Source organism: Balaenoptera borealis (assembly GCF_965194805.1).
Source record: "Balaenoptera borealis genome assembly, chromosome: 6".
In the NCBI taxonomy this organism is placed as follows: domain Eukaryota; kingdom Metazoa; phylum Chordata; class Mammalia; order Artiodactyla; family Balaenopteridae; genus Balaenoptera; species Balaenoptera borealis.
In genome coordinates, this window is record NC_138863.1 from 131307790 (window position 1) to 131329395 (window position 21606).

The following is a 21606-nucleotide window of genomic DNA, read 5'->3' on the forward strand; positions in this document are numbered from 1 at the left end:
CAGAGCTTGCCTGGTGGAAACTTAGGCGCTACCCTGAGGCTCAGGGTGGCCTTGCACTTTCCCAGGAGGAACGAGGTCTGCGGGCTTAACTCTCCTCCAGCGTGGCAGGAACCCGGTTTCTCGGGGGAAAGTGCTCGTTTGCTACGCAGGCGTACCTGCGGAGGCTAGAACCTGGGCAACTTCAAGGTTTGGCAAGCAGCCCCTGAGACACTAGAATCCAAGCTTCCAAAGGGAAAAGGCTGCTCTTGTCCGCAGAGCCACCTACACTTCTTCGCACCCAACCTAAGGACCTGCAGGATGGGAGCTGCCAAGGGAAACAAACGGGACACACTGGGCAACTGAGAAGCTCCCCTCGACACTTGCAAGCAGCCTGTTTCTCTGGGGAACATACTCGTTTCCTCCCCGGGCGTGCCTGCAGTGAGTTAAAGCTGGGCCTTCCTAGGGTATCGCAAACACCTCCGGGGCTACAACAATCCAGGTTTCCAAAGGGGAAAAGACTGCTTTTCGAAGCAGGGCCACCTATCCTAGTTCACAGCAAACATGAGTCCCTGCAGTAGTGGAGCTGCCGAGGGAGAGCATGGCGAAAATCTGAGAACTTCGATAAGTACCTTTTACTGTGTAGGCTTCGAAGTGTGGCAAGATCCCTGAAGGAGGGCTGCCCTGAGCGAGGCCTATTTGGCTCTACCTCTTCCGGGGCCTAGCAGGGTAAAGGAGGAATTGTGCTCTTTGCTCAGCTTGGACCTCACATCGACGTCCTGCTTAAGCAAAGAGCCACTCGGTGTGAGCTCCTGGATGGAAGGCTGAGCAGAGAGTTTTTCTGAGTGCAGGTAGGGCCCTTGTCCTCACTGAGTCCACGTTACCCAGCACATGAGACCGTCTCTGACTGTCTTCGTGAGTTGGGACAAGCTGCGGCAACCTAGGTTTCCAAAGGAAGAGAGAGAGCAGTGTGCCCCCTTGGGCTGTGCATGAAGCAGTGTTCCGAAGAACCTACACGGCTGCTTTTTGCTCAGCAGGCAGAGAGGAGACGTGGGGGGAATCCGTGTGGTAGCATGGGAAACGGTGCGATGGCCAGAGTGCTTGGAGTCCTGAAAGCTATCCTCGCGTTCCATTGAAGCACAACAACGGTGGAGACCTCATGGAAACCGAGGCACGCAGAGCTTGCCCGGTGGAAACTTAGGCACTACCCTGAGGCTCAGGGTGGCCTTGCGCTTTCCCAGGATGAAAGAGTACTGCGGGCTTAACTCTCTTCCAGCGTGGCAGGAACACCGTTTCTCGGGGGAAAGTGCTCGTTTACTACGCAAGTGTACCTGCGGAGGCTAGAAGCTGGGCAACATCAAGGTTTGGCAAGCAGCCCCTGAGACACTAGAATCCAAACTTCCAAAGGGAAAAGGCTGCTTTTTCCGCAAAGCCCCCTACCCTTATTAGAACCCAGCAAAAGTACCTGAGGATGGGAGCTGCGAAGGGAAACAAACGGGACACACTGGGCACCTGAGAAGCTCCCCTCGACACTTGCAAGCAGCCTGTTCTTCTGGGGGAACATACTCGTTTCCTCCCCGGGCGTGCCTGCAGTGAGTAAAAGCTGGGCCTTCCTAGGGTTTCGCAAACACCTCCGAGGCTACAAGAATCCAGGTTTCCAAAGGGGAAATGACTGCTTTTCGAAGCAGGGCCACCTATCTTAGTTCATAGCAAACATGAGTCCCTGCAGTAGTGGAGCTGCCGAGGGAGAGCATGGCGAAACGCTGAGAACTTCGCTAAGTACCTTTTACTGTGACGGCTTCGTAGTGTGGCAAGATTCCTGAAGGAGGGCTGGCCTGAGCGAGGCCTAGTTGGCTCTACCCCTTCCGGGACCTAGCAGGGTAAAGGAGGAATTGTGCTCTTTGCTCAGCTTGGACCTCAAATCGAGGTCCTACTAAACCAACGCGCCAGTCGGTGTGAACTCCTGGATGGAAGGCTGAGCAGAGTGTTTTTCTGAGTGCAGGTAGGGCCCTTGTCCTCACTGAGACCACGTTACCCAGCACATGAGACCGACTCTGACTGTCTTCGTGAGCTGGGACAAGCTGCGGCAACCTAGGTTTCCAAAGGAAGAGAGAGAGCAGTGTGCCGCCTTGGGCTTTGCATGCAAGAAGTGTTTCGAAGGGCCTACACTGCTGCTTGTTGCTCAGCAGGCAGAGAGGAGACGTGGGGGGATCCGTGTGGTAGCATGGGAAACGGTGCGGAGGACAGTGTGCTTGGAGTCCTGAAAGCTATCCTCGCGTTCCATTGAAGCACAACAACGGTGGAGACCTCATGGAAAACAGGGGACGCAGAGCTTGCCTGGTGGAAACTTAGGCGCTACCCTGAGGCTCAGGGTGGCCTTGCACTTTCCCAGGAGGAACGAGGTCTGCGGGCTTAACTCTCCTCCAGCGTGGCAGGAACCCGGTTTCTCGGGGGAAAGTGCTCGTTTGCTACGCAGGCGTACCTGCGGAGGCTAGAACCTGGGCAACTTCAAGGTTTGGCAAGCAGCCCCTGAGACACTAGAATCCAAGCTTCCAAAGGGAAAAGGCTGCTCTTGTCCGCAGAGCCACCTACACTTCTTCGCACCCAACCTAAGGACCTGCAGGATGGGAGCTGCGAAGGGAAACAAACGGGACACACTGGGCACCTGAGAAGCTCCCCTCGACACTTGCAAGCAGCCTGTTTCTCTGGGGAACATACTCGTTTCCTCCCCGGGCGTGCCTGCAGTGAGTTAAAGCTGGGCCTTCCTAGGGTATCACAAACACCTCCGGGGCTACAACAATCCAGGTTTCCAAAGGGGAAAAGACTGCTTTTCGAAGCAGGGCCACCTATCCTAGTTCACAGCAAACATGAGTCCCTGCAGTAGTGGAGCTGCCGAGGGAGAGCATGGCGAAAATCTGAGAACTTCGATAAGTACCTTTTACTGTGTAGGCTTCGAAGTGTGGCAAGATCCCTGAAGGAGGGCTGCCCTGAGCGAGGCCTATTTGGCTCTACCTCTTCCGGGGCCTAGCAGGGTAAAGGAGGAATTGTGCTCTTTGCTCAGCTTGGACCTCACATCGACGTCCTGCTTAAGCAAAGAGCTACTCGGTGTGAGCTCCTGGATGGAAGGCTGAGCAGAGAGTTTTTCTGAGTGCAGGTAGGGCCCTTGTCCTCACTGAGTCCACGTTACCCAGCACATGAGACCGTCTCTGACTGTCTTCGTGAGCTGGGACAAGCTGCGGCAACCTAGGTTTCCAAAGGAAGAGAGAGAGCAGTGTGCCGCCTTGGGCTTTGCATGCAAGAAGTGTTTCGAAGGGCCTACACTGCTGCTTGTTGCTCAGCAGGCAGAGAGGAGACGTGGGGGGGATCCGTGTGGTAGCATGGGAAACGGTGCGGAGGACAGTGTGCTTGGAGTCCTGAAAGCTATCCTCGCGTTCCATTGAAGCACAACAACGGTGGAGACCTCATGGAAAACAGGGGACGCAGAGCTTGCCTGGTGGAAACTTAGGCGCTACCCTGAGGCTCAGGGTGGCCTTGCACTTTCCCAGGAGGAACGAGGTCTGCGGGCTTAACTCTCCTCCAGCGTGGCAGGAACCCGGTTTCTCGGGGGAAAGTGCTCGTTTGCTACACAGGCGTACCTGCGGAGGCTAGAACCTGGGCAACTTCAAGGTTTGGCAAGCAGCCCCTGAGACACTAGAATCCAAGCTTCCAAAGGGAAAAGGCTGCTCTTGTCCGCAGAGCCACCTACACTTCTTCGCACCCAACCTAAGGACCTGCAGGATGGGAGCTGCGAAGGGAAACAAACGGGACACACTGGGCACCTGAGAAGCTCCCCTCGACACTTGCAAGCAGCCTGTTTCTCTGGGGAACATACTCGTTTCCTCCCCGGGCGTGCCTGCAGTGAGTTAAAGCTGGGCCTTCCTAGGGTATCGCAAACACCTCCGGGGCTACAACAATCCAGGTTTCCAAAGGGGAAAAGACTGCTTTTCGAAGCAGGGCCACCTATCCTAGTTCACAGCAAACATGAGTCCCTGCAGTAGTGGAGCTGCCGAGGGAGAGCATGGCGAAAATCTGAGAACTTCGATAAGTACCTTTTACTGTGTAGGCTTCGAAGTGTGGCAAGATCCCTGAAGGAGGGCTGCCCTGAGCGAGGCCTATTTGGCTCTACCTCTTCCGGGGCCTAGCAGGGTAAAGGAGGAATTGTGCTCTTTGCTTAGCTTGGACCTCACATCGACGTCCTGCTAAACCAACGCGCCAGTTGGTGTGAGCTCCTGGATGGAAGGTTGAGCAGAGTGTTTTTCTGAGTGCAGGTAGGGCCCTTGTCCTCACTGAGTCCACGTTACCCAGCACATGAGACCGTCTCTGACTGTCTTCGTGAGTTGGGACAAGCTGCGGCAACCTAGGTTTCCAAAGGAAGAGAGAGAGCAGTGTGCCCCCTTGGGCTGTGCATGAAGAAGTGTTCCGAAGAACCTACACGGCTGCTTTTTGCTCAGCAGGCAGAGAGGAGACGTGGGGGGAATCCGTGTGGTAGCATGGGAAACGGTGCGATGGCCAGAGTGCTTGGAGTCCTGAAAGCTATCCTCGCGTTCCATTGAAGCACAACAACGGTGGAGACCTCATGGAAACCGAGGCACGCAGAGCTTGCCCGGTGGAAACTTAGGCGCTACCCTGAGGCTCAGGGTGGCCTTGCGCTTTCCCAGGATGAAAGAGTACTGCGGGCTTAACTCTCTTCCAGCGTGGCAGGAACACCGTTTCTCGGGGGAAAGTGCTCGTTTACTACGCAAGTGTACCTGCGGAGGCTAGAACCTGGGCAACATCAAGGTTTGGCAAGCAGCCCCTGAGACACTAGAATCCAAACTTCCAAAGGGAAAAGGCTGCTTTTTCCGCAAAGCCCCCTACCCTTATTAGAACCCAGCAAAAGTACCTGAGGATGGGAGCTGCGAAGGGAAACAAACGGGACACACTGGGCACCTGAGAAGCTCCCCTCGACACTTGCAAGCAGCCTGTTCTTCTGGGGGAACATACTCGTTTCCTCCCCGGGCGTGCCTGCAGTGAGTAAAAGCTGGGCCTTCCTAGGGTTTCGCAAACAGCTCCGAGGCTACAAGAATCCAGGTTTCCAAAGGGGAAAAGACTGCTTTTCGAAGCAGGGCCACCTATCCTAGTTCATAGCAAACATGAGTCCCTGCAGTAGTGGAGCTGCCGAGGGAGAGCATGGCGAAACCCTGGGAACTTCGCTAAGTACCTTTTACTGTGACGGCTTCGTAGTGCGGCAAGATTCCTGAAGGAGGGCTGGCCTGAGCGAGGCCTAGTTGGCTCTAAATCTTCCGGGGCCTAGCAGGGTAAAGGAGGAATTGTGCTCTTTGCTTAGCTTGGACCTCACATCGACGTCCTGCTAAACCAACGCGCCAGTTGGTGTGAGCTCCTGGATGGAAGGTTGAGCAGAGTGTTTTTCTGAGTGCAGGTAAGGCCCTTGTCCTTACTGAGTCCACGTTACCCAGCACATGAGACCGGCTCTGACTGTCTTCGTGAGCTGGGACAAGCTGCAGCAACCTAGGTTTCCAAAGGAAGAGAGAGAGCAGTGTGCCGCCTTGGGCTGTGCATGAAGAAGTTGTCCGAAGAACCTACACTGCTGCTTGTTGCTCAGCAGGCAGAGAGGAGACGTGGGGGGGATCCGTGTGGTAGCATGGGAAACGGTGCGATGGCCAGAGTGCTTGGAGTCCTGAAAGCTATCCTCGCGTTCCATTGAAGCACAACAACGGTGGAGACCTCATGGAAACCGAGGCACGCAGAGCTTGCCCGGTGGAAACTTAGGCGCTACCCTGAGGCTCAGGGTGGCCTTGCGCTTTCCCAGGATGAAAGAGTACTGCGGGCTTAACTCTCTTCCAGCGTGGCAGGAACACGGTTTCTCGGGGGAAAGTGCTCATTTACTACGCAAGTGTACCTGCGGAGGCTAGAAGCTGGGCAACATCAAGGTTTGGCAAGCAGCCCCTGAGACACTAGAAACCAAACTTCCAAAGGGAAAAGGCTGCTTTTTCCGAAAGCCCCCTACCCTTATTAAAACCCAGCAAAAGTACCTGAGGATGGGAGCTGCGAAGGGAAACAAACCGGACACACTGGGCACCTGAGAAGCTCCCCTCGACACTTGCAAGCAGCCTGTTTCTCTGGGGAACATACTCGTTTCTTCCCCGGGCGTGCCTGCAGTAAGTCAAAGCTGGGCCTTCCTAGGGTTTCGCAAACAGCTCCGAGGCTACAAGAATCCAGATTTCCAGAGGGGAAAAGACTGCTTTTCGAAGCAGGGCCACCTATCCTAGTTCACAGCAAACATGAGTCCCTGCAGTAGTGGAGCTGCCGAGGGAGAGCATGGCGAAAATCTGAGAACTTCGATAAGTACCTTTTACTGTGTAGGCTTCGAAGTGTGGCAAGATCCCTGAAGGAGGGCTGCCCTGAGCGAGGCCTAGTTGGCTCTACCTCTTCCGGGGCCTAGCAGGGTAAAGGAGGAATTGTGCTCTTTGCTCAGCTTGGACCTCACATCGACGTCCTGCTTAAGCAAAGAGCCACTCGGTGTGAGCTCCTGGATGGAAGGCTGAGCAGAGTGTTTTTCTGAGTGCAGGTAGGGCCCTTGTCCTCACTGAGACCACGTTACCCAGCACATGAGACCGTCTCTGACTGTCTTCGTGAGCTGGGACAAGCTGCGGCAACCTAGGTTTCCAAAGGAAGAGAGAGAGCAGTGTGCCGCCTTGGGCTTTGCATGCAAGAAGTGTTTCGAAGGGCCTACACTGCTGCTTGTTGCTCAGCAGGCAGAGAGGAGACGTGGGGGGGATCCGTGTGGTAGCATGGGAAACGGTGCGGAGGACAGTGTGCTTGGAGTCCTGAAAGCTATCCTCGAGTTCCATTGAAGCACAACAACGGTGGAGACCTCATGGAAAACAGGGGACGCAGAGCTTGCCTGGTGGAAACTTAGGCGCTACCCTGAGGCTCAGGGTGGCCTTGCACTTTCCCAGGAGGAACGAGGTCTGCGGGCTTAACTCTCCTCCAGCGTGGCAGGAACCCGGTTTCTCGGGGGAAAGTGCTCGTTTGCTACGCAGGCGTACCTGCGGAGGCTAGAACCTGGGCAACTTCAAGGTTTGGCAAGCAGCCCCTGAGACACTAGAATCCAAGCTTCCAAAGGGAAAAGGCTGCTCTTGTCCGCAGAGCCACCTACACTTCTTCGCACCCAACCTAAGGACCTGCAGGATGGGAGCTGCGAAGGGAAACAAACGGGACACACTGGGCACCTGAGAAGCTCCCCTCGACACTTGCAAGCAGCCTGTTTCTCTGGGGAACATACTCGTTTCCTCCCCGGGCGTGCCTGCAGTGAGTTAAAGCTGGGCCTTCCTAGGGTATCGCAAACACCTCCGGGGCTACAACAATCCAGGTTTCCAAAGGGGAAAAGACTGCTTTTCGAAGCAGGGCCACCTATCCTAGTTCACAGCAAACATGAGTCCCTGCAGTAGTGGAGCTGCCGAGGGAGAGCATGGCGAAAATCTGAGAACTTCGATAAGTACCTTTTACTGTGTAGGCTTCGAAGTGTGGCAAGATCCCTGAAGGAGGGCTGCCCTGAGCGAGGCCTAGTTGGCTCTACCTCTTCCGGGGCCTAGCACGGTAAAGGAGGAATTGTGCTCTTTGCTCAGCTTGGACCTCACATCGACGTCCTGCTTAAGCAAAGAGCCACTCGGTGTGAGCTCCTGGATGGAAGGCTGAGCAGAGAGTTTTTCTGAGTGCAGGTAGGGCCCTTGTCCTCACTGAGTCCACGTTACCCAGCACATGAGACCGTCTCTGACTGTCTTCGTGAGTTGGGACAAGCTGCGGCAACCTAGGTTTCCAAAGGAAGAGAGAGAGCAGTGTGCCCCCTTGGGCTGTGCATGAAGAAGTGTTCCGAAGAACCTACACGGCTGCTTTTTGCTCAGCAGGCAGAGAGGAGACGTGGGGGGAATCCGTGTGGTAGCATGGGAAACGGTGCGATGGCCAGAGTGCTTGGAGTCCTGAAAGCTATCCTCGCGTTCCATTGAAGCACAACAACGGTGGAGACCTCATGGAAACCGAGGCACGCAGAGCTTGCCCGGTGGAAACTTAGGCACTACCCTGAGGCTCAGGGTGGCCTTGCGCTTTCCCAGGATGAAAGAGTACTGCGGGCTTAACTCTCTTCCAGCGTGGCAGGAACACCGTTTCTCGGGGGAAAGTGCTCGTTTACTACGCAAGTGTACCTGCGGAGGCTAGAACCTGGGCAACATCAAGGTTTGGCAAGCAGCCCCTGAGACACTAGAATCCAAACTTCCAAAGGGAAAAGGCTGCTTTTTCCGCAAAGCCCCCTACCCTTATTAGAACCCAGCAAAAGTACCTGAGGATGGGAGCTGCGAAGGGAAACAAACGGGACACACTGGGCACCTGAGAAGCTCCCCTCGACACTTGCAAGCAGCCTGTTCTTCTGGGGGAACATACTCGTTTCCTCCCCGGGCGTGCCTGCAGTGAGTAAAAGCTGGGCCTTCCTAGGGTTTCGCAAACAGCTCCGAGGCTACAAGAATCCAGGTTTCCAAAGGGGAAAAGACTGCTTTTCGAAGCAGGGCCACCTATCCTAGTTCATAGCAAACATGAGTCCCTGCAGTAGTGGAGCTGCCGAGGGAGAGCATGGCGAAACCCTGGGAACTTCGCTAAGTACCTTTTACTGTGACGGCTTCGTAGTGCGGCAAGATTCCTGAAGGAGGGCTGGCCTGAGCGAGGCCTAGTTGGCTCTAAATCTTCCGGGGCCTAGCAGGGTAAAGGAGGAATTGTGCTCTTTGCTTAGCTTGGACCTCACATCGACGTCCTGCTAAACCAACGCGCCAGTTGGTGTGAGCTCCTGGATGGAAGGTTGAGCAGAGTGTTTTTCTGAGTGCAGGTAAGGCCCTTGTCCTCACTGAGTCCACGTTACCCAGCACATGAGACCGGCTCTGACTGTCTTCGTGAGCTGGGACAAGCTGCGGCAACCTAGGTTTCCAAAGGAAGAGAGAGAGCAGTGTGCCGCCTTGGGCTGTGCATGAAGAAGTTGTCCGAAGAACCTACACTGCTGCTTGTTGCTCAGCAGGCAGAGAGGAGACGTGGGGGGAATCCGTGTGGTAGCATGGGAAACGGTGCGATGGCCAGAGTGCTTGGAGTCCTGAAAGCTATCCTCGCGTTCCATTGAAGCACAACAACGGTGGAGACCTCATGGAAACCGAGGCACGCAGAGCTTGCCCGGTGGAAACTTAGGCGCTACCCTGAGGCTCAGGGTGGCCTTGCGCTTTCCCAGGATGAAAGAGTACTGCGGGCTTAACTCTCTTCCAGCGTGGCAGGAACACGGTTTCTCGGGGGAAAGTGCTCATTTACTACGCAAGTGTACCTGCGGAGGCTAGAAGCTGGGCAACATCAAGGTTTGGCAAGCAGCCCCTGAGACACTAGAAACCAATCTTCCAAAGGGAAAAGGCTGCTTTTTCCGAAAGCCCCCTACCCTTATTAAAACCCAGCAAAAGTACCTGAGGATGGGAGCTGCGAAGGGAAACAAACCGGACACACTGGGCACCTGAGAAGCTCCCCTCGACACTTGCAAGCAGCCTGTTTCTCTGGGGGAACATACTCGTTTCTTCCCCGGGCGTGCCTGCAGTAAGTCAAAGCTGGGCCTTCCTAGGGTTTCGCAAACAGCTCCGAGGCTACAAGAATCCAGATTTCCAGAGGGGAAAAGACTGCTTTTCGAAGCAGGGCCACCTATCCTAGTTCACAGCAAACATGAGTCCCTGCAGTAGTGGAGCTGCCGAGGGAGAGCATGGCGAAAATCTGAGAACTTCGATAAGTACCTTTTACTGTGTAGGCTTCGAAGTGTGGCAAGATCCCTGAAGGAGGGCTGCCCTGAGCGAGGCCTATTTGGCTCTACCTCTTCCGGGGCCTAGCAGGGTAAAGGAGGAATTGTGCTCTTTGCTCAGCTTGGACCTCACATCGACGTCCTGCTTAAGCAAAGAGCCACTCGGTGTGAGCTCCTGGATGGAAGGCTGAGCAGAGTGTTTTTCTGAGTGCAGGTAGGGCCCTTGTCCTCACTGAGACCACGTTACCCAGCACATGAGACCGACTCTGACTGTCTTCGTGAGCTGGGACAAGCTGCGGCAACCTAGGTTTCCAAAGGAAGAGAGAGAGCAGTGTGCCGCCTTGGGCTTTGCATGCAAGAAGTGTTTCGAAGGGCCTACACTGCTGCTTGTTGCTCAGCAGGCAGAGAGGAGACGTGGGGGGGATCCGTGTGGTAGCATGGGAAACGGTGCGGAGGACAGTGTGCTTGGAGTCCTGAAAGCTATCCTCGCGTTCCATTGAAGCACAACAACGGTGGAGACCTCATGGAAAACAGGGGACGCAGAGCTTGCCTGGTGGAAACTTAGGCGCTACCCTGAGGCTCAGGGTGGCCTTGCACTTTCCCAGGAGGAACGAGGTCTGCGGGCTTAACTCTCCTCCAGCGTGGCAGGAACCCGGTTTCTCGGGGGAAAGTGCTCGTTTGCTACGCAGGCGTACCTGCGGAGGCTAGAACCTGGGCAACTTCAAGGTTTGGCAAGCAGCCCCTGAGACACTAGAATCCAAGCTTCCAAAGGGAAAAGGCTGCTCTTGTCCGCAGAGCCACCTACACTTCTTCGCACCCAACCTAAGGACCTGCAGGATGGGAGCTGCCAAGGGAAACAAACGGGACACACTGGGCAACTGAGAAGCTCCCCTCGACACTTGCAAGCAGCCTGTTTCTCTGGGGAACATACTCGTTTCCTCCCCGGGCGTGCCTGCAGTGAGTTAAAGCTGGGCCTTCCTAGGGTATCGCAAACACCTCCGGGGCTACAACAATCCAGGTTTCCAAAGGGGAAAAGACTGCTTTTCGAAGCAGGGCCACCTATCCTAGTTCACAGCAAACATGAGTCCCTGCAGTAGTGGAGCTGCCGAGGGAGAGCATGGCGAAAATCTGAGAACTTCGATAAGTACCTTTTACTGTGTAGGCTTCGAAGTGTGGCAAGATCCCTGAAGGAGGGCTGCCCTGAGCGAGGCCTATTTGGCTCTACCTCTTCCGGGGCCTAGCAGGGTAAAGGAGGAATTGTGCTCTTTGCTTAGCTTGGACCTCACATCGACGTCCTGCTAAACCAACGCGCCAGTTGGTGTGAGCTCCTGGATGGAAGGTTGAGCAGAGTGTTTTTCTGAGTGCAGGTAAGGCCCTTGTCCTCACTGAGTCCACGTTACCCAGCACATGAGACTGGCTCTGACTGTCTTCGTGAGCTGGGACAAGCTGCAGCAACCTAGGTTTCCAAAGGAAGAGAGAGAGCAGTGTGCCCCCTTGGGCTGTGCATGAAGAAGTGTTCCGAAGAACCTACACTGCTGCTTGTTGCTCAGCAGGCAGAGAGGAGACGTGGGGGGAATCCGTGTGGTAGCATGGGAAACGGTGCGATGGCCAGAGTGCTTGGAGTCCTGAAAGCTATCCTCGCGTTCCATTGAAGCACAACAACGGTGGAGACCTCATGGAAACCGAGGCACGCAGAGCTTGCCCGGTGGAAACTTAGGCGCTACCCTGAGGCTCAGGGTGGCCTTGCGCTTTCCCAGGATGAAAGAGTACTGCGGGCTTAACTCTCTTCCAGCGTGGCAGGAACACGGTTTCTCGGGGGAAAGTGCTCGTTTACTACGCAAGTGTACCTGCGGAGGCTAGAAGCTGGGCAACATCAAGGTTTGGCAAGCAGCCCCTGAGACACTAGAAACCAAACTTCCAAAGGGAAAAGGCTGCTTTTTCCGAAAGCCCCCTACCCTTATTAAAACCCAGCAAAAGTACCTGAGGATGGGAGCTGCGAAGGGAAACAAACGGGACACACTGGGCACCTGAGAAGCTCCCCTCGACACTTGCAAGCAGCCTGTTTCTCTGGGGGAACATACTCGTTTCTTCCCCGGGCGTGCCTGCAGTAAGTCAAAGCTGGGCCTTCCTAGGGTTTCGCAAACAGCTCCGAGGCTACAAGAATCCAGATTTCCAGAGGGGAAAAGACTGCTTTTCGAAGCAGGGCCACCTATCCTAGTTCACAGCAAACATGAGTCCCTGCAGTAGTGGAGCTGCCGAGGGAGAGCATGGCGAAAATCTGAGAACTTCGATAAGTACCTTTTACTGTGTAGGCTTCGAAGTGTGGCAAGATCCCTGAAGCAGGGCTGCCCTGAGCGAGGCCTAGTTGGCTCTACCTCTTCCGGGGCCTAGCAGGGTAAAGGAGGAATTGTGCTCTTTGCTCAGCTTGGACCTCACATCGACGTCCTGCTTAAGCAAAGAGCCACTCGGTGTGAGCTCCTGGATGGAAGGCTGAGCAGAGAGTTTTTCTGAGTGCAGGTAGGGCCCTTGTCCTCACTGAGTCCACGTTACCCAGCACATGAGACCGTCTCTGACTGTCTTCGTGAGTTGGGACAAGCTGCGGCAACCTAGGTTTCCAAAGGAAGAGAGAGAGCAGTGTGCCCCCTTGGGCTGTGCATGAAGAAGTGTTCCGAAGAACCTACACGGCTGCTTTTTGCTCAGCAGGCAGAGAGGAGACGTGGGGGGAATCCGTGTGGTAGCATGGGAAACGGTGCGATGGCCAGAGTGCTTGGAGTCCTGAAAGCTATCCTCGCGTTCCATTGAAGCACAACAACGGTGGAGACCTCATGGAAACCGAGGCACGCAGAGCTTGCCCGGTGGAAACTTAGGCACTACCCTGAGGCTCAGGGTGGCCTTGCGCTTTCCCAGGATGAAAGAGTACTGCGGGCTTAACTCTCTTCCAGCGTGGCAGGAACACCGTTTCTCGGGGGAAAGTGCTCGTTTACTACGCAAGTGTACCTGCGGAGGCTAGAACCTGGGCAACATCAAGGTTTGGCAAGCAGCCCCTGAGACACTAGAATCCAAACTTCCAAAGGGAAAAGGCTGCTTTTTCCGCAAAGCCCCCTACCCTTATTAGAACCCAGCAAAAGTACCTGAGGATGGGAGCTGTGAAGGGAAACAAACGGGACACACTGGGCACCTGAGAAGCTCCCCTCGACACTTGCAAGCAGCCTGTTCTTCTGGGGGAACATACTCGTTTCCTCCCCGGGCGTGCCTGCAGTGAGTAAAAGCTGGGCCTTCCTAGGGTTTCGCAAACAGCTCCGAGGCTACAAGAATCCAGGTTTCCAAAGGGGAAAAGACTGCTTTTCGAAGCAGGGCCACCTATCCTAGTTCATAGCAAACATGAGTCCCTGCAGTAGTGGAGCTGCCGAGGGAGAGCATGGCGAAACCCTGGGAACTTCGCTAAGTACCTTTTACTGTGACGGCTTCGTAGTGTGGCAAGATTCCTGAAGGAGGGCTGGCCTGAGCGAGGCCTAGTTGGCTCTACCCCTTCCGGGACCTAGCAGGGTAAAGGAGGAATTGTGCTCTTTGCTCAGCTTGGACCTCAAATCGAGGTCCTACTAAACCAACGCGCCAGTCGGTGTGAACTCCTGGATGGAAGGCTGAGCAGAGTGTTTTTCTGAGTGCAGGTAGGGCCCTTGTCCTCACTGAGACCACGTTACCCAGCACATGAGACCGACTCTGACTGTCTTCGTGAGCTGGGACAAGCTGCGGCAACCTAGGTTTCCAAAGGAAGAGAGAGAGCAGTGTGCCGCCTTGGGCTTTGCATGCAAGAAGTGTTTCGAAGGGCCTACACTGCTGCTTGTTGCTCAGCAGGCAGAGAGGAGACGTGGGGGGGATCCGTGTGGTAGCATGGGAAACGGTGCGGAGGACAGTGTGCTTGGAGTCCTGAAAGCTATCCTCGAGTTCCATTGAAGCACAACAACGGTGGAGACCTCATGGAAAACAGGGGACGCAGAGCTTGCCTGGTGGAAACTTAGGCGCTACCCTGAGGCTCAGGGTGGCCTTGCACTTTCCCAGGAGGAACGAGGTCTGCGGGCTTAACTCTCCTCCAGCGTGGCAGGAACCCGGTTTCTCGGGGGAAAGTGCTCGTTTGCTACGCAGGCGTACCTGCGGAGGCTAGAACCTGGGCAACTTCAAGGTTTGGCAAGCAGCCCCTGAGACACTAGAATCCAAGCTTCCAAAGGGAAAAGGCTGCTCTTGTCCGCAGAGCCACCTACACTTCTTCGCACCCAACCTAAGGACCTGCAGGATGGGAGCTGCGAAGGGAAACAAACGGGACACACTGGGCACCTGAGAAGCTCCCCTCGACACTTGCAAGCAGCCTGTTTCTCTGGGGAACATACTCGTTTCCTCCCCGGGCGTGCCTGCAGTGAGTTAAAGCTGGGCCTTCCTAGGGTATCACAAACACCTCCGGGGCTACAACAATCCAGGTTTCCAAAGGGGAAAAGACTGCTTTTCGAAGCAGGGCCACCTATCCTAGTTCACAGCAAACATGAGTCCCTGCAGTAGTGGAGCTGCCGAGGGAGAGCATGGCGAAAATCTGAGAACTTCGATAAGTACCTTTTACTGTGTAGGCTTCGAAGTGTGGCAAGATCCCTGAAGGAGGGCTGCCCTGAGCGAGGCCTATTTGGCTCTACCTCTTCCGGGGCCTAGCAGGGTAAAGGAGGAATTGTGCTCTTTGCTCAGCTTGGACCTCACATCGACGTCCTGCTTAAGCAAAGAGCTACTCGGTGTGAGCTCCTGGATGGAAGGCTGAGCAGAGAGTTTTTCTGAGTGCAGGTAGGGCCCTTGTCCTCACTGAGTCCACGTTACCCAGCACATGAGACCGTCTCTGACTGTCTTCGTGAGTTGGGACAAGCTGCGGCAACCTAGGTTTCCAAAGGAAGAGAGAGAGCAGTGTGCCCCCTTGGGCTGTGCATGAAGAAGTGTTCCGAAGAACCTACACGGCTGCTTTTTGCTCAGCAGGCAGAGAGGAGACGTGGGGGGAATCCGTGTGGTAGCATGGGAAACGGTGCGATGGCCAGAGTGCTTGGAGTCCTGAAAGCTATCCTCGCGTTCCATTGAAGCACAACAACGGTGGAGACCTCATGGAAACCGAGGCACGCAGAGCTTGCCCGGTGGAAACTTAGGCACTACCCTGAGGCTCAGGGTGGCCTTGCGCTTTCCCAGGATGAAAGAGTACTGCGGGCTTAACTCTCTTCCAGCGTGGCAGGAACACCGTTTCTCGGGGGAAAGTGCTCGTTTACTACGCAAGTGTACCTGCGGAGGCTAGAAGCTGGGCAACATCAAGGTTTGGCAAGCAGCCCCTGAGACACTAGAAACCAAACTTCCAAAGGGAAAAGGCTGCTTTTTCCGAAAGCCCCCTACCCTTATTAGAACCCAGCAAAAGTACCTGAGGATGGGAGCTGCGAAGGGAAACAAACGGGACACACTGGGCACCTGAGAAGCTCCCCTCGACACTTGCAAGCAGCCTGTTTCTCTGGGGGAACATACTCGTTTCTTCCCCGGGCGTGCCTGCAGTAAGTCAAAGCTGGGCCTTCCTAGGGTTTCGCAAACAGCTCCGAGGCTACAAGACTCCAGATTTCCAGAGGGGAAAAGACTGCTTTTCGAAGCAGGGCCACCTATCCTAGTTCACAGCAAACATGAGTCCCTGCAGTAGTGGAGCTGCCGAGGGAGAGCATGGCGAAAATCTGAGAACTTCGATAAGTACCTTTTACTGTGTAGGCTTCGAAGTGTGGCAAGATCCCTGAAGCAGGGCTGCCCTGAGCGAGGCCTAGTTGGCTCTACCTCTTCCGGGGCCTAGCAGGGTAAAGGAGGAATTGTGCTCTTTGCTCAGCTTGGACCTCACATCGACGTCCTGCTTAAGCAAAGAGCCACTCGGTGTGAGCTCCTGGATGGAAGGCTGAGCAGAGAGTTTTTCTGAGTGCAGGTAGGGCCCTTGTCCTCACTGAGTCCACGTTACCCAGCACATGAGACCGTCTCTGACTGTCTTCGTGAGTTGGGACAAGCTGCGGCAACCTAGGTTTCCAAAGGAAGAGAGAGAGCAGTGTGCCCCCTTGGGCTGTGCATGAAGAAGTGTTCCGAAGAACCTACACGGCTGCTTTTTGCTCAGCAGGCAGAGAGGAGACGTGGGGGGAATCCGTGTGGTAGCATGGGAAACGGTGCGATGGCCAGAGTGCTTGGAGTCCTGAAAGCTATCCTCGCGTTCCATTGAAGCACAACAACGGTGGAGACCTCATGGAAACCGAGGCACGCAGAGCTTGCCCGGTGGAAACTTAGGCACTACCCTGAGGCTCAGGGTGGCCTTGCGCTTTCCCAGGATGAAAGAGTACTGCGGGCTTAACTCTCTTCCAGCGTGGCAGGAACACCGTTTCTCGGGGGAAAGTGCTCGTTTACTACGCAAGTGTACCTGCGGAGGCTAGAACCTGGGCAACATCAAGGTTTGGCAAGCAGCCCCTGAGACACTAGAATCCAAACTTCCAAAGGGAAAAGGCTGCTTTTTCCGCAAAGCCCCCTACCCTTATTAGAACCCAGCAAAAGTACCTGAGGATGGGAGCTGTGAAGGGAAACAAACGGGACACACTGGGCACCTGAGAAGCTCCCCTCGACACTTGCAAGCAGCCTGTTCTTCTGGGGGAACATACTCGTTTCCTCCCCGGGCGTGCCTGCAGTGAGTAAAAGCTGGGCCTTCCTAGGGTTTCGCAAACAGCTCCGAGGCTACAAGAATCCAGGTTTCCAAAGGGGAAAAGACTGCTTTTCGAAGCAGGGCCACCTATCCTAGTTCATAGCAAACATGAGTCCCTGCAGTAGTGGAGCTGCCGAGGGAGAGCATGGCGAAACCCTGGGAACTTCGCTAAGTACCTTTTACTGTGACGGCTTCGTAGTGTGGCAAGATTCCTGAAGGAGGGCTGGCCTGAGCGAGGCCTAGTTGGCTCTACCCCTTCCGGGACCTAGCAGGGTAAAGGAGGAATTGTGCTCTTTGCTCAGCTTGGACCTCAAATCGAGGTCCTACTAAACCAACGCGCCAGTCGGTGTGAACTCCTGGATGGAAGGCTGAGCAGAGTGTTTTTCTGAGTGCAGGTAGGGCCCTTGTCCTCACTGAGACCACGTTACCCAGCACATGAGACCGACTCTGACTGTCTTCGTGAGCTGGGACAAGCTGCGGCAACCTAGGTTTCCAAAGGAAGAGAGAGAGCAGTGTGCCGCCTTGGGCTTTGCATGCAAGAAGTGTTTCGAAGGGCCTACACTGCTGCTTGTTGCTCAGCAGGCAGAGAGGAGACGTGGGGGGGATCCGTGTGGTAGCATGGGAAACGGTGCGGAGGACAGTGTGCTTGGAGTCCTGAAAGCTATCCTCGAGTTCCATTGAAGCACAACAACGGTGGAGACCTCATGGAAAACAGGGGACGCAGAGCTTGCCTGGTGGAAACTTAGGCGCTACCCTGAGGCTCAGGGTGGCCTTGCACTTTCCCAGGAGGAACGAGGTCTGCGGGCTTAACTCTCCTCCAGCGTGGCAGGAACCCGGTTTCTCGGGGGAAAGTGATCGTTTGCTACGCAGGCGTACCTGCGGAGGCTAGAACCTGGGCAACTTCAAGGTTTGGCAAGCAGCCCCTGAGACACTAGAATCCAAGCTTCCAAAGGGAAAAGGCTGCTCTTGTCCGCAGAGCCACCTACACTTCTTCGCACCCAACCTAAGGACCTGCAGGATGGGAGCTGCGAAGGGAAACAAACGGGACACACTGGGCACCTGAGAAGCTCCCCTCGACACTTGCAAGCAGCCTGTTTCTCTGGGGAACATACTCGTTTCCTCCCCGGGCGTGCCTGCAGTGAGTTAAAGCTGGGCCTTCCTAGGGTATCACAAACACCTCCGGGGCTACAACAATCCAGGTTTCCAAAGGGGAAAAGACTGCTTTTCGAAGCAGGGCCACCTATCCTAGTTCACAGCAAACATGAGTCCCTGCAGTAGTGGAGCTGCCGAGGGAGAGCATGGCGAAAATCTGAGAACTTCGATAAGTACCTTTTACTGTGTAGGCTTCGAAGTGTGGCAAGATCCCTGAAGGAGGGCTGCCCTGAGCGAGGCCTATTTGGCTCTACCTCTTCCGGGGCCTAGCAGGGTAAAGGAGGAATTGTGCTCTTTGCTCAGCTTGGACCTCACATCGACGTCCTGCTAAACCAACGCGCCAGTTGGTGTGAGCTCCTGGATGGAAGGTTGAGCAGAGTGTTTTTCTGAGTGCAGGTAGGGCCCTTGTCCTCACTGAGTCCACGTTACCCAGCACATGAGACCGTCTCTGACTGTCTTCGTGTGTTGGGACAAGCTGCGGCAACCTAGGTTTCCAAAGGAAGAGAGAGAGCAGTGTGCCCCCTTGGGCTGTGCATGAAGAAGTGTTCCGAAGAACCTACACGGCTGCTTTTTGCTCAGCAGGCAGAGAGGAGACGTGGGGGGAATCCGTGTGGTAGCATGGGAAACGGTGCGATGGCCAGAGTGCTTGGAGTCCTGAAAGCTATCCTCGCGTTCCATTGAAGCACAACAACGGTGGAGACCTCATGGAAACCGAGGCACGCAGAGCTTGCCCGGTGGAAACTTAGGCACTACCCTGAGGCTCAGGGTGGCCTTGCGCTTTCCCAGGATGAAAGAGTACTGCGGGCTTAACTCTCTTCCAGCGTGGCAGGAACACCGTTTCTCGGGGGAAAGTGCTCGTTTACTACGCAAGTGTACCTGCGGAGGCTAGAAGCTGGGCAACATCAAGGTTTGGCAAGCAGCCCCTGAGACACTAGAATCCAAACTTCCAAAGGGAAAAGGCTGCTTTTTCCGCAAAGCCCCCTACCCTTATTAGAACCCAGCAAAAGTACCTGAGGATGGGAGCTGCGAAGGGAAACAAACGGGACACACTGGGCACCTGACAAGCTCCCCTCGACACTTGCAAGCAGCCTGTTTCTCTGGGGGAACATACTCGTTTCCTCCCCGGGCGTGCCTGCAGTGAGTAAAAGCTGGGCCTTCCTAGGGTTTCGCAAACAGCTCCGAGGCTACAAGAATCCAGGTTTCCAAAGGGGAAAAGACTGCTTTCCGAAGCAGGGCCACCTATCCTAGTTCACAGCAAACATGAGTCCCTGCAGTAGTGGAGTTGCCGAGGGAGAGCATGGCGAAACCCTGAGAACTTCGCAAAGTACCTTTTACTCTGTAGGCTTCGAAGTGTGGCAAGATCCCTGAAGGAGAGCTGGCCTGAGCGAGGCCTAGTTGGCTCTAAATCTTCCGGGGCCTAGCAGGGTAAAGGAGGAATTGTGCTATTTGCTTAGCTTGCACCTCACATCGACGTCCTGCTAAACCAACGCGCCAGTTGGTGTGAGCTCCTGGATGGAAGGTTGAGCAGAGTGTTTTTCTGAGTGCAGGTAAGGCCCTTGTCCTCACTGAGTCCACGTTACCCAGCACATGAGACCGGCTCTGACTGTCTTCGTGAGCTGGGACAAGCTGCAGCAACCTAGGTTTCCAAAGGAAGAGAGAGAGCAGTGTGCCCCCTTGGGCTGTGCATGAAGAAGTTGTCCGAAGAACCTACACTGCTGCTTGTTGCTCAGCAGGCAGAGAGGAGACGTGGGGGGGATCCGTGTGGTAGCATGGGAAACGGTGCGATGGCCAGAGTGCTTGGAGTCCTGAAAGCTATCCTCGCGTTCCATTGAAGCACAACAACGGTGGAGACCTCATGGAAACCGAGGCACGCAGAGCTTGCCCGGTGGAAACTTAGGCGCTACCCTGAGGCTCAGGGTGGCCTTGCGCTTTCCCAGGATGAAAGAGTACTGCGGGCTTAACTCTCTTCCAGCGTGGCAGGAACACGGTTTCTCGGGGGAAAGTGCTCATTTACTACGCAAGTGTACCTGCGGAGGCTAGAAGCTGGGCAACATCAAGGTTTGGCAAGCAGCCCCTGAGACACTAGAATCCAAACTTCCAAAGGGAAAAGGCTGCTTTTTCCGCAAAGCCCCCTACCCTTATTAGAACCCAGCAAAAGTACCTGAGGATGGGAGCTGCGAAGGGAAACAAACGGGACACACTGGGCACCTGAGAAGCTCCCCTCGACACTTGCAAGCAGCCTGTTCTTCTGGGGGAACATACTCGTTTCCTCCCCGGGCGTGCCTGCAGTGAGTAAAAGCTGGGCCTTCCTAGGGTTTCGCAAACAGCTCCGAGGCTACAAGAATCCAGGTTTCCAAAGGGGAAAAGACTGCTTTTCGAAGCAGGGCCACCTATCCTAGTTCATAGCAAACATGAGTCCCTGCAGTAGTGGAGCTGCCGAGGGAGAGCATGGCGAAACCCTGGGAACTTCGCTAAGTACCTTTTACTGTGACGGCTTCGTAGTGCGGCAAGATTCCTGAAGGAGGGCTGGCCTGAGCGAGGCCTAGTTGGCTCTAAATCTTCCGGGGCCTAGCAGGGTAAAGGAGGAATTGTGCTCTTTGCTTAGCTTGGACCTCACATCGACGTCCTGCTAAACCAACGCGCCAGTTGGTGTGAGCTCCTGGATGGAAGGTTGAGCAGAGTGTTTTTCTGAGTGCAGGTAAGGCCCTTGTCCTCACTGAGTCCACGTTACCCAGCACATGAGACCGGCTCTGACTGTCTTCGTGAGCTGGGACAAGCTGCGGCAACCTAGGTTTCCAAAGGAAGAGAGAGAGCAGTGTGCCCCCTTGGGCTGTGCATGAAGAAGTGTTCCGAAGAACCTACACGGCTGCTTTTTGCTCAGCAGGCAGAGAGGAGACGTGGGGGGAATCCGTGTGGTAGCATGGGAAACGGTGCGATGGCCAGAGTGCTTGGAGTCCTGAAAGCTATCCTCGCGTTCCATTGAAGCACAACAACGGTGGAGACCTCATGGAAACCGAGGCACGCAGAGCTTGCCCGGTGGAAACTTAGGCACTACCCTGAGGCTCAGGGTGGCCTTGCGCTTTCCCAGGATGAAAGAGTACTGCGGGCTTAACTCTCTTCCAGCGTGGCAGGAACACCGTTTCTCGGGGGAAAGTGCTCGTTTACTACGCAAGTGTACCTGCGGAGGCTAGAAGCTGGGCAACATCAAGGTTTGGCAAGCAGCCCCTGAGACACTAGAATCCAAACTTCCAAAGGGAAAAGGCTGCTTTTTCCGCAAAGCCCCCTACCCTTATTAGAACCCAGCAAAAGTACCTGAGGATGGGAGCTGCGAAGGGAAACAAACGGGACACACTGGGCACCTGAGAAGCTCCCCTCGACACTTGCAAGCAGCCTGTTCTTCTGGGGGAACATACTCGTTTCCTCCCCGGGCGTGCCTGCAGTGAGTAAAAGCTGGGCCTTCCTAGGGTTTCGCAAACACCTCCGAGGCTACAAGAATCCAGGTTTCCAAAGGGGAAATGACTGCTTTTCGAAGCAGGGCCACCTATCTTAGTTCATAGCAAACATGAGTCCCTGCAGTAGTGGAGCTGCCGAGGGAGAGCATGGCGAAACCCTGAGAACTTCGCTAAGTACCTTTTACTGTGACGGCTTCGTAGTGTGGCAAGATTCCTGAAGGAGGGCTGGCCTGAGCGAGGCCTAGTTGGCTCTACCCCTTCCGGGACCTAGCAGGGTAAAGGAGGAATTGTGCTCTTTGCTCAGCTTGGACCTCAAATCGAGGTCCTACTAAACCAACGCGCCAGTCGGTGTGAACTCCTGGATGGAAGGCTGAGCAGAGTGTTTTTCTGAGTGCAGGTAGGGCCCTTGTCCTCACTGAGACCACGTTACCCAGCACATGAGACCGACTCTG